Here is a 9,993-nt window from a genome sequence, read left to right as displayed (position 1 = left end):
TGAGTCTTCTGAAGCTACGTTTCTATATAGTCTATGTCAAAAAGTAATGATAGGTCAGCGTTGTGTTTAAGGTGTTTTTGCTGCCCCCTAGTGGCCAAAGATGTATTATTGCAATTTATTGTTTTAAAGAATCTTTTATACATATGATGTCCAACAACTGACAAATAAAATAATTGACAAACCTGTGTGTCATATAGAGTGTAGGCTGAGCTATTGGACAAGCTTCTTATGATTTCCATGAAATATCAGGTTTCTAGTTTTCAACTATAATCCATTTAACTCACCGTGTTATGGACTTTTGCAGCTTTTCTGTCCACTAATAAGTAATTGCAGCAGGATACCTCAGTCCAGTGAACCACACAGGTCTGTAGTAACCACCGGTGTCGAGGCCCCCCGTCTTATACGGCTCCCTGGGGGCATCTCTGGAATGACGCCCAATTTGCAGGGTCTCACCCCCCATAAATTGATTTCAGTGTGTGTGTGTGTGGGGAGGGGGGAGGGGGGGCGCATGGGGTCGGTGTCAAAGATCTTTTAATTACTGATGTAAACATTTGTAGAAAGCGCGGCGTCTTCCCTGATTGAAATACGTGCCTCTGCGCCGGTTTTCACGGGTAAATCCCATTTAGCCTCGAAAAATGCAACGACTTTACAGCAGCAATAAAAAAAAAAAAAAAAAAGCTTAAAAAGCATCCGGAGAAATTGCCACACAGTTAACTCGGTCGACTCCTTCAATACGTGCCACTAATTTGTTCCACGCGGCTTTAAAATTCATCAAGTCTGTGACAACCTGCACGGTAAGAAAGCTCAGCCAATTCAGAAGGTTTGAACCAAATCAGTGAAATTATCTGCTTAGCTTCTCTTTTCTCCTTTTTTTTTTTTTTTTATTGCTACAAAAAAGACAATCCACCAAGGGAATAACACAAAGACATTTGACGGAGGATGATGCATTTTCCATAGAGAAGTAACTTATTAGAAGGTTTTTCCGGTGTCTGATGTGTTCCTTGATTTCCAGCTCATGAGGATAGTTTTCTTGGCGATATTTCGGGCCACAAGGAGTAATCTCCTGTTTGTTTGCAACAGACACCTTTAAAATAAAAAAAAATAAAAAACCAACGTACATTTCCGATCACCTTCCTCTTAACCTCTTGTGAATCCTCTCCGCCGCTTCTGTTTCTGTAACCTAATGGTTCAGACGCTCCCATTCCACGTTAACAGCCACCTTTCAGACCGCGGCGGAGGGAAATAATAACTATTATTAGCACGAGGACAATCCAGGTGCTTCGTAGCGCGCCGCGTCTTTGAACGAGGACGATCAAAGTGTTTCCGGGGGGGGGGGGTGTAACGCAACACTGTCCTTTTTCAAAAAGTGAGCAGAACGTAGAAAAGATGGGTTTTTTTTTGTTTTTTTTAAACGGCACCTGCAACACTTGAGAGGTAAAAGTCCGACAACAGCGGTGGTGGCTTCCTTCTAATGAATGGTTACTTAAAACGCCGCATTTCATCCTGGCATTTTTAGTGAAGGTGTCATCGTCAGGGCGGTGATTCAGAGGCAGGGCGTTGAAAGTGAGCCTCTTTTAGAAAATGTTTTGCTCTCAACTATAATAATCTATATAATCGCCCGATTTTGTAATATAACTTAAGTGTGCTAGTCTCCGAGCATCTGATCTTACAAAATTCAATTATGCTCCAAAAATGTGTGGGACAGTGTTAAAATAATTTTAGAGGGGCAATAAACTGTTGTTGTTTTTTACACCAGATTTATATTGAATTTTAAGCAACACAATTTAGGTTAAACTTTGAATTTTTTTTATGAGTTAATTATTTTTTATTTATCAGAATTATATTAAAAAAAAAAAAAAAAGAATAAACTGTGTATAATTCCAGCAATAAAAACAAAAACAAAAAACGAAGATGCTGCGCTTCAGCTATCTGAAAATAATCTGAGCGCAGTTACAGCTGGCTTTAACCAAATCTAATCCTGACTTTTTCAGGACCTGTTTTCTGTAATTGAATAATCAATTCTGATGGTCCAACATGTTATAAGTTGAATTTGTTTCACCATATAAATAAAGCATGAATTGAATGGAATTATAATGAAGAAAAGTAATATGGAGAGTTCTGCTAAAAGCTAACTAGCCTATCTTAGATAGCTTTTCTTTTCTTTTTTCATTACATTACAACAATAACTGACTTTCTGCACACAAATTTTCTTCCATCTCAATTTAATTATGATGGATATAAACTTACGTCACCACGACAGCTTTCATTATGTTGCTTCTGGTTTAAAAACAGCTGGAGTTATGACAGTATAACAGTTAACAGTTGCGTTATGTTTGTTGTAAATATTGGAATTTTCTAATTTCACTGCTGCTGACTTTTTACAGTGAAAACCAACTTTGCCTGTTTAATTCTTATTGGAAAGTTCTTCCAGTTGTGCTGTAGACTATTATTTTAAAAATGTTGGAAGGTTTTGCGTTTTTTGTTTTTTTTCCAAGACCAAAAAATATGACTAAAAGCTGAAGGGGGGGGGACTTTGCTTCTTTTTTTTTTTTCTCAAGTGAAATATAACGTTCCCCCACCTGATCATAATCATTTTTCACAGTCCCTGACATGGTGCAGTTCGATGAAAACAGGCTGTTAAAAGTCTGAACGGGAGTAAACGAGGCGGTGGGAACACGGGTGGAGGAGTTTGTGACCCCATTTTCTTATTTCACTCAAGACATGTGTCTTAATTATTATTTTTTTAAATAAGTAAAACACATCTGCAGGATATAAAAGATTCGGACCGAGTCACCGGAGGGGTCGACGGTTAAAGGGGCTGAGTCTAAATTAGATGACTTAACGTGATTTACGTCCCTCTACATCACATGCAACAGGCACTCATTTCACAAAACAGCAACATCTGTGCAGCAGTCCCGCTTGCGGGAGCGAAGCCGGCCTCGTAAATCGAAAAGGTTCAGTACAGAACGTGTGATAATGAGAACCATACAGACGACGAGGGATTTTTGTTTTTTTTGTTTTGCTCCCCCGAATGTCACTCAAAAAAAAAAAAAAAAAAACTCATGCTACTGCGGCTCGATCAGCCAGAGCGCGAGGCCTAGAAAAGAAAAACAGTAGCCGCCGACAGAAATAACACGAGCGAGAGGCCCTACGGTTTCTTTCTGAGGATACGGCGTCCAGCAGTGAAAACAAAGCCTCCTGTAAGTCCCAGAACATCTAGAGACAGACGGAGAGAGAAAAGCCTCTCAGAAGCCGACCGCACGGAGATCTGGAAGGAATGAATGTTCTGATGGTTATAAAACCCTCCGAAGAATAGAGGCTTTGTTAGAACATCTCCTGCAGGAGGAAAAAAAAATGTAATTTTTTTTTTTTTTTTTATGTATCTGTGGAACAACAGAGCGGTTCAGGACGAAGAGGTTTTGTCTTCAAACCCTACCGAGGACCTGGGTTGCATTAGTACTAGTGTTATTGATTGCCTTATTTCATAAGTGAGGCAATTGACTCTGGAAATCTCGCTCATACACCAGCAGAACTGCGGGTTATTTCATCATATACATTATCAATATAAAAAATAACAATCTATATTTCATAGATGTTTTCCTGAGAGAATAATTCTATAAAGCTGCAGTTTCAATTCAACTCTACAGAACATTTTGGCATCTTTTAGCTCGTTGTTTTTCTTTTTTTTAGCCGTCAACTTTATTGTTTTGATTCTGGCATTACACTAGCTAGAAACTAAACTGAAAGTAGCCCTCAACAATTTCTACTTTTCAAGGTCATTGTATGTCAAATTTGAAGCGTTTTTACTGTTCTTGTGTTCTGCCCCCCAAAGTGGCCAAAAAACAATTAAGAAATCAAAGGTTTACCGTACATTGATTTATATACTCTGAATGTCTATAGAGGATCCCCCCCACAGAGTCTGCCAGGTTTTTTTCAGAAGCCCAGAAGGGAAAATCAAACATCGGCTCGAGAGGAACAAAAGAAAACTACGTGACAAATTGGCATTTGTCACACGACTCTGTGGGATTCTTACAAAATGCATAACATACTTTTGAACTTCAAAACAGAATCAATGGTCAATAAAACGAGATGCCACCTAAAGTCATTTAACTACTTCGGCAAGTTTCGCCGACGATCACAGAATCTACCTGAGCCCAATTCAGACCAAAAATTCATAACGAGACTAAACTGTTTGAGAAAATTTTAGGGAAAAGTTGAAACAGTGAGCGGGACCACCTCAGCTGATGGAGTCGCCTCCGATTCAGTTTTCCGAGTCAAAAGTCGGCGTGGGAGTTCGTGTTTTGTCGTGTTTTTTTTTATGTTTACACCGTTTCATTGCTACGAAAAATGCAACCATTGCAAGCAACCAACCGTCACTGTACACTGTATATCTCCCTGTACGCACCGTGTCCAGCAGATACCATGTAGTGGAGTATTTAACAGAAAGATGGTGACGACCAAAACAGAGCTAAAAGGAAGGAGATTGGCCTTAAATTCATGAGGCTGGTAGAAACTCTGTAATAAAAAGAAAATTACTTTAGCTTCGCTAACTAATCATATTTTTTTTTTATCCTTTGAGCTGGTCTCATTTCACATATCTGTTTCAGGACTTCATGCTTTAGCTGTTGCTCACATTTAGTTTTATTATTCATGTTTTGTTTGTTCTTACTGGAACAGAACGTGAAGTCCTGAATATTATTGTGATTAAAAAGCTCAGATCCCGTTTCTCACAGTCCAGACTTTAGAGGCTCTTTCTCTGAAGTGAGGGGCTGAATAAGCTCTTTGGCACCCCAGATTGTCTCTTGCATTTCACAGAAAAGTACCTCTACAAATGCGCTATTCATCGTATTCAGCGTAGCATACCTGAAACTTTCTTTTTGGTCCAAGTCGGGTGTAGTTGACTGCATGTCTGTCAAATTTAATCAAGTCCTCAGTGTAAGGACGTGGCTGTAATGAAATCTGAGCATATTTTAGTGGACCGGGTTCTTTTATTGGAGGAAACTTTAAATCATAAGAGCACGTATAAAGCTGTTAGGATTAAAACTTTTGGTCCTTGGTGCAGAATGAGATCAATTTTGCTCTTCTATTTATATTTAAAATGAATTAAAAAAAAGTTCCCGACATGATGGATTCTGCAAGAAGACGGTGAAATGTTCAAATGTTGCTCTGATTCTTCTTAATGTTCACATTAAACATATCTACACCGGTTATCAAAGGTGAAATAAACTGTATATTATAGCAGCTGAGCTTTGAAATAATCAAATTAATTCTAAATATATAAAAATTCCTTATTTATGGAAATCTTTCAATTTCAGGTCTCTTGAGCTCTGTTTCCTGGGCCAAATGGAACTCGTGAGCTTGTAGTTACAACACGGGAAGTTCAGGGGGTTTAGTCATAAATACACTGTTGCTAGGCAACAGCAACATGGCCGGTGTCTAGAAGCCCCAGAGGGTAAAATATTTAGCATGCTAACGGGGAGGGTAACGTAACGCAGGAAATGCAAAGGCCCAGAGGGAAAAGATGAGGCCGTTGGGAAGATCAACAAGACAAACTCTACGTGACTAAAATCAAAATGTATTAGCTTCTCATTCAAGGAAAAATGAAATTCAATGACCTCTGACCTTTCTGCAAACGTCACCAAACACGTCACAACTCGTGAACTCGAGGCTTATAGAATTTTTTTTAATTCTGAGGTTGTGAATGCCATAAGAGGGCGCTGCTCATATGGACTCCTTCTCATGTACACGATAAATACTAACCCATAATCGATAATCCACCGTTGACTCCTCCCCCACCTCGTCCAAATATGGTCACTTCTGGCTCCTAAATAGCAAGACGGCAACGGCTGAAATCCCGAACTCGGGACTTCAGAAACCGACAGGTGACGTCACGGTTTGTTGCTGCTTTCAGGGAAATAATGAATCAAAAGATGAACTATGGAGATCAGCTGGGGCTCAAAAACAAAAGTTTTGCCTCTGAGGTCCTCCAGGAGATGAATCCGGCCACGGTTGCATCACATGAAGGCTTTTAATATGCAAAAAAAAAAAAAGAAAAACTCTCTATTTGACTACCAAACATTTGCTTCATCCGAGACCAATTTGCATTTTAAAGAATTCTCTGATGACAGATGAAAATCCTTCCAACCCTTAATTTATTTTCCACTCGTCTATCTCCTGATATAAACGTCTTCATCCGGTCGTTCTGAGCTCGGAATGAAATCTTTTCACATTATTACAAAAAAAAAAAAAACTCGTAGGTGTAATAATTTCAGAACACTGTTGCATTTCTAACAAAATACTGCAAGTCGTGAGCTGTCAGTACGAACACTCTGGAGGACGTTCCTCGTTATAAAATGAAAAATTGCCTCCACCGAGCGAGCGTCTTCAGACAGCAGCGTTATCATCCTCGTTCCCGAGAGATCGGGACGCCTGTTTCCAACTCTATACCAGCTTCCCCGTCTGATAGTCGTAGTTAACCCGAGCTACCCCGGCATTCAGAAAGAAAATTACTTGTGAGCGAGCCCAATACCACCTGTGGTTTCTCACAGAAAGATATTTCACAGCTTCACATCTTTAATGTTATAATCACTGTTCGTGTTTTTAAATGTCCTTTTCTTTTGCCTTGCGTTTTAATGCTTTTAATGGTTTTATGTGAAGCGCTTTTCAATTGCCTTTTTGTTGAAAGAGTGCTCGACAAATAAACCTGCCTTGCCTTCTGGACCCCTAACAGGACTAACGCTGCAACCTCCTGGTTAGATCCGGCAAAGCCATAAGCTTCCACTTTTAAATGCTGACTTTACGTGAAGCGTGTCCGTTGATGCTTTCATCAGAAGTGGTTCATTTTTAACGTGGGTGGCCCCAAAAAGGTAAAAAAACAAAACAAACTCCGGTGGTGGTTGGACGATGCCGCCTGCAGCCAAGAAAGAAGATCTGACCGCGCTCACGATGTTTCAATGTCATGGAGATACGAGGTGAACCTAAATAAATACAGCATGTACATCGGACAGCCTGCATCCAGATGTTTGAGCAACGCCTGGTTCGCCTGGTGTTTATGGAAAAAGTCACTCACAGGGGAACCCGGGAAGCTTTCTCTCGACGTTGCTGATGGCGTTGCCATGGCACCGTGAACAGACGGTTTTTCAAAAGGTGCGGAAGGAGCCCCGACCTCCCGTCATCTCCAGTTTGTTCCATTCCCACCATCCGCCGACTGCATGCATCTGTTTCAAAGTGTGTGTGTGCGTGTCTATTTCCGAGGACTAATGAAGGACATTACGAGAACGTGTGTGCTCAACCGCATCAGTGGGGAGGAGGTGGGGGGGAGAAAGGGGGTGTGGGGTGGACGCAGACTCGTGAGATGGAGTATGGAAGTGAGCTCAGGCCACCAGAATGTGGGTTACACTGTTAAAAACACCACATGAAAGGGGCTCCTCTGGGTTTTTGTGGGAATCCGTGATTTCTTTTCTTCCCCCGCAGCAGAAGTTTTCCAGCCGCGGGCCTCCGTGTTAATCACGGGGGTTAAAGAGTGTTGCTGAGTGATACATGAACACGGCGAGTCGGCCACTGTTCGCTTCACTGGATGCTGGCGTACCTCCGCGGACCTCACAGACGCCGCGGTCAAAAAAACGGACGTGGCACAAATTTCTAATATCCGAATAGTCGCTATAATCTACAAAATCCATTATGCGACGAGCGTTCTTCCTTATTTCCCATTTTTTGGGGTTTTTTTTTAACTGCCGCCTGGTTGTAATGCGTTACTCCCGTCAGAAGGTGGCGGTAATGCGCATAAAAGCCATCAAATAACACGGGGACGCCGCTTTCAGGGGTCCGGAGCTTTTTATCGGTAGAGCTATCCCGGTATTAGATGTCCCGGTTGCTAACACGGAGGAAACAAGCAAAGACGACTACCAGTAAAAAAAAAGAAAAAAGACTAGCTAACCATTTCAAGACGCCGATGACCAAAATCTATGAAATACTTTAAATTTCCACTACGGCAGATTTTTGTGCAAAGTGTCATGAGTTTTTGAGCACTTTAAAGCTGCCAAAAAGGCATTTCATTTGCCAGAACGAGAAGCAGAAGAATTCCTTGCATTAGAACGGGCCTTTCGCACCACTCGGTGCTCGGGCCATAATGAGGTGCTGTTTAAACCACGCAGGTAAAGCTAGCGTACAAGTCGTCCAGCGCCAAACACACTCATTAGAGCAGTCCGTTAAAAATTCCAATAGCTTCAAGCAAATTTTGAACTTTCTTTGCTTGAAATTGCCCGTCCCTATGATTAACTCTCTCTCGCTCATTATACTGAAAATAACCCAGATGAACTATCTGAACCTGAGCTGTAAATTACCTGAAATGTTTCTGGTGAGCTGGCAAAAAAAAAAAAGAAGGTGAACCCACTTTTCTTTTCTTTTCTTTTTTTCCACCGTCTCTTAGAAAAAAAAGAAACTGCTTTTGCTTAACAGGCATATCAAGGTTCAGTTCAAAGTGAAAGGGCGGTTGGGGGGGGGGGGCGGGGAGGGGGGGGGGCTCGGTAGGTAACTCTGTACCGTAATGATGAAGAACGCAGCAGGTAGAAAACTCCTAAATGCCATTCACTATTTCCACTGAGTAGTAAAACAGCTGCCGGCCCCCGAAAGACTAAAACCGGAGAACCGGAGTTTTCTCCAACAGCCCCCCCAGAAGCAATAACAATAAGTGATCATCTGGCGCGGAGTGATCTAAGACGATCACCGGAGCTGAGCCGAGTCCAGCATATCTCTGCCAAGACAGATACCGGGGGAGGGGGAGGGCGAGATAGTAAAATATATATATATATATATACAGCCTCTAAAAAATAATAACTTCTCTCACAAAAAGAAACTTCATAACACAACTTTTCAAGGAGGTAACAAGCCTCGCGCTGCAGATCAGATTTACTGATACATATTTCATAGCCGGTCTGTTTATCGTTATTTGCCGAGGCCCTGAATAAAAGGAGCCGTTCTCCTCGTCAGCACCTGAATTTTCTATTGATTTTTCTTGCCTGAAAGGTAGATTTCACACTATAAGAGAGTTTAGTATCGAAAGTCTATAACTGTCAAAAATATCATCGGTCCAGCAAAACCCGAGTTGTTGTTTGTAATGTAGCATGCATTTTTTTTTTTTTTTTTTTTTTAAACTTTTGCATACATTACCCACAATGCAACTCGACAGCCCGGCGCTGGACTTTTTTTGGACGTGGAAGATGTCGTAACCTGTTTGGCAGTTCATCCAACTTCACCGAGCTCTCCGTAGAGACTAAAATATTTCATGCAACTTTTTTAGGTTTTTTTTTGTTCCTTTTAAACCCAAGAAACACTTTGATGAAAATACAATGTTTACAAAAGGTCTTATGTGCTCGTTTATTTTTTGCTTTGTAAGTGAATGGGTGCGCTAACGAGAAAGTATAATTTTTGTGATTTTGACAAATATAAAACTGCTATATCAGCAGTATTTCCATGCTGCTAACTAAACAGCCCGGCCAGCACGGCTGCAGAGCAAGCAAATAGGCTAACGCAGATATCAAACAACAGGCTAATACGGCCTTCGTAGTAATGTTAATATGATTTAATGTTTCTTTGCTAATTATAACCGTTGGGTTAACATTTAAGCACAAATTAATTCTTTTTTTCACCGACTTTTAATTAAATGCTATTTATAGGCTGCTTACGGGCATCTGCACTGTAACTGATTAAATCAATGATGAAACTCATCTACTTGATAAAATAAGTAATAATAAAAAGCAGCCAATTAGTTTTGCTTGCAACGTAGATGGATGGATACACAAAAATAGTTTTCATCTAACTTTACTTCAAATCTAATCTTTGTTGATTGAAGGAACAGATGGAGAAACACCAACATCTTTGTAAATGTGATCCGTGTTGCTCAGCAGAGGGCGGGCTCGTCTCACTTTTATTACAACCGACGCAAAGGAGGAGTGATTTTACTGTCATGTTGTGTCTCCCATAAAAATCTGTTGT

The sequence above is a fragment of the Brachyistius frenatus genome, unplaced genomic scaffold (genome assembly GCF_029030835.1).
Source record: "Brachyistius frenatus isolate BFR_SWC_R1_liver_20210118 unplaced genomic scaffold, ASM2903083v1 Contig_37, whole genome shotgun sequence".
Classification (NCBI taxonomy): domain Eukaryota; kingdom Metazoa; phylum Chordata; class Actinopteri; family Embiotocidae; genus Brachyistius; species Brachyistius frenatus.
The sequence above is the reverse complement of the archived record's forward strand: the minus strand, read 5'-3'. Positions refer to the sequence as shown.